This window comes from Cervus elaphus, chromosome 13 (genome assembly GCF_910594005.1).
Source record: "Cervus elaphus chromosome 13, mCerEla1.1, whole genome shotgun sequence".
Lineage (NCBI taxonomy): Eukaryota > Metazoa > Chordata > Mammalia > Artiodactyla > Cervidae > Cervus > Cervus elaphus.
Genome location: NC_057827.1, coordinates 55,078,777 through 55,082,041, shown reverse-complemented (window position 1 = coordinate 55,082,041; position 3,265 = coordinate 55,078,777). Strand labels below are relative to the sequence as shown.

Sequence of the window (3,265 nt, the reverse complement as noted above, 5' to 3'; positions counted from 1 at the left end):
CTTAGCTCTCCTCAGCAGAGCACTCCTAATCACTTTGAGCTTGGCACTGCCAATTCTACTGCATTTTTGCTCAAATAAACTCTAAAATGTTCTAATATGCCTCAGTTTATATGTTAACACAGTTTACCAGCATCTCTTAAAACATTCTTTAGAAACAAGGAAAGTCTAAGAAACTGGTACAGATGAGAGAAGCCCAAAGAGATATTACAACTAAATGCAATGTGGTATCCTGAATGGGTCTCTTAGGCAGAAAAAGAGGGTAAGAACTAAAATTGAAGGAAATCTGGATAAAACATGGACTTTATCCATGGGGTCACTTTTCTTTCCTTAGGTAATAAAATCACATTAACATTGGTTCATTAGTAATGTAAAATGTTATTAGTAATGGAAAGTGGATGCAGGATATATGTACTAAATATGCAATCCTTCTGTAAATCTAAACCTATTCTAAAATATATAGACTTAAAATTATAATTAGTATTATTCTAAGTAGGAATGTTTGAAACCGTTACAATCAGTAACAAAAAATTTCCTACTATTAATACTTCTATCATTATTCAGAAGATCTAGGTAACAAAATTAGGCATAAACTCAAGAGAAAATATGTAACATTTTGAACGTGAAAAACCACATTCCTGTTATATGACAAAACGCATTGCTAAAATTTAAAACAAATTTACAGGGCAACTGTTAGAATTTTTAAGTGATATTAATTTTTAAGATGGTTGGCCAATCTATGGAGGAAGGCAATCTGTGAAATGGGAGACAATATTTGCAAATCATATGTATGCTTGGAAGTTAATATGAATTCAGATTATATGAATAACACAACTCTCAGTAACAAATAGCAAACAACATTAAAATGTCCATTTAGAAGTGGACAAAGGGACGGGCCCGGCGGCCGTGGCGTCCTCAGGGGCCCCCAGTGCAGGATGATGCGGAAGGTGGCGCCGGCGGCCGTGTTGTTGGCGGCACCGGAAGGGGGCGCTGTGGTGGCAGTGGCGGCGACGTCGCGGGTGGTATAAAATGGCGGATTTCGAGGAGTTGAGGAATATGGTTTCCAGTTTCTGAACTGCGTTTCTGAACTACAAGTGTTACTAGGTTTTGCCGGATGGAATAAAAGTGGACGTAAACATGACCTCCTGATGAGGATGTTGCATTTACTGAAGTGTGAGTGCAACCCTGCGGGTCAGATTAAAATCCGAGAATTGTATAGACGCCGATACCCGTGGATGCTTGAAGGCCTTTCTGATTTATCCACAATCAAATCACCCGTTTTGAGTTTGGATGGTAGCTCCTCACCTGTAGAACCTGACTTGGCTGTGGCTGGAACCCACTTGTTGCCTTCCACTTCAGTTACACCTCACTCGCCGTTCTTTCCTGTTGGTCTGTGCGGCTTCAAGATACTAAACCCACATTTGAGATGTGGCAGCCATCTCCCCCAACCCCTCCTTTCCAGCGTGATGTGCAAGTTTTAAAAATTAACCTTTTATGATGTCCTTGATGTTCTCATCAAGCCCACGAGTCTAGTTCAAAGCAGTATACAGCGGTTTCAAGAGAAGTTTTTATTTTTACTCTGACACCTCAACAAGTTAGAGAAATATGCATATCCAGGGATTTTTTTTTTGCCTGGTGGTAGGAGAGATTATACAGTACAAATTCAGCTGAGACTTTGCCTGGCAGACACAAGTCTCCCTGAAGAAGATAACTATACCAATAGTCTCTGTATGAAAGTAAATGGGAAATTGTTTCCTTTGCCTGGCTATGCACCACCACCTAAAGATGGGATTGAACAGAAGCGTCCTGGGTGCCCTTTGAATATTACATCTCTGGTTAGGTTATCCTCAGCTGTGCCAAGCCAGATTTCCATTTCTGGGGCATCAGAAATTGGAAAGAATTATTCCATGTCTGTATATCTTGTATGACAACTCACATCACCCATGTTATTACAGAGATTAAAAATGAAAGGTATTAGAAACTCTGATCATTCCAGAGTCCTAATTAAAAAACAAAAACAAAAAAAACCAAAAACAAAAAAAAAAAAAACTTACTGAGGATCCTGATAGTGAAATTGCTACCACTAGCCTTCGGGTGACCTTGATGTGCCCTTTAGGGAAAATGAGGCTGACAATCCCATGCCGTGAGGTGACTTGTGCACACCTATGGTGTTTTGATGCTGTTCTTTATCTGCAAATGAATGAGAAGAAACCCACCTGGATTTGTCCTGTGTGTGACAAAAAAGGCTGCCTATGAAAGTCTAATTTTAGATGGGCTTTTTATGGAAATTCTCAATGACTGTTCTGATGTGGATGAGTTAAAATTCCAAGAAGATGGTTCTTTGTGTCCAATGAGACTGAAGAAAGAAGCTATGAAAGTATCCAGCCAGCCATGTACAAAAACAGAAACTTCAAGTGTCCTCAGTAAGCCTTGTTCAGTGAGTGTAGCCAATGAGACAAACAAGAAGAAAGTGGATGTCGTTGACCTAACAATAGAAAGCTCTTCTGATGAAGAGGATGACCCTCCTGCCAAAAGGAAATGCATCTTTATGTCAGAACCACAAAGCAGCCCAACCAAAGGGGTTCTCATGTATCAGCCATCTTCTGTAAGTGTCCCAGTGTGACCTCCGTTGATCCTGCTGCTACTCTGCCTTCATTAACAGGCTACTCGTTACCATTCCACCACACGCCAATTTCAAGCATGTCCTCAGATCTACCAGGTTTGTATTTCCTTTCCCTTATTCCAGTTGATCCCCAGTCTCACCTCACCCTTAACAGCAAGCAGTACGTCTGTCAGCACCACCAGCCCCCATGAAAGCACTCCCATGTGAGTTCATCCAGCAGCAGAAGTGAGACAGGGGTCATAACCAACAGTGGAAGTAACATTCCTGACATCATCTCACTGGACTAAAGAAGGGCTCATTCGATTCTAGAAATCATTAATCAGAACTGCTCTTTCTTGGATCTCTGCTCCATGGCAGCTATTTTTTGGCTGATGATAACTTTGATATTTATTGAAATGTCAAATGGATTCTTTTGCCTTCTGAGAGATGAACACAGATGACTGCAACAAGAACCACACAACATGCAAGGATTTTTCTTACTCTTGGTGTACTCTTGATCATCAGATACATTCAACTGTAACTATATCCTCCTGAGAAATGGATTTCAATTTCATATTACTACATGAATGGATGGGTTCTACAAATCAGTTAATTTTTTTTTGTCATACACAACAATAAAATTAGGTAAATATTCAAGTATACTTT

At 40.0% G+C, this 3,265-nt stretch overlaps 1 pseudogene; it reads left to right on the top strand.

Moving 5' to 3' along the window:
- Positions 1-1,026: 1,026 nt before the first annotated feature.
- LOC122706715 lies at positions 1,027-2,907 on the top strand (annotated as a pseudogene).
- Positions 2,908-3,265: the final 358 nt, after the last annotated feature.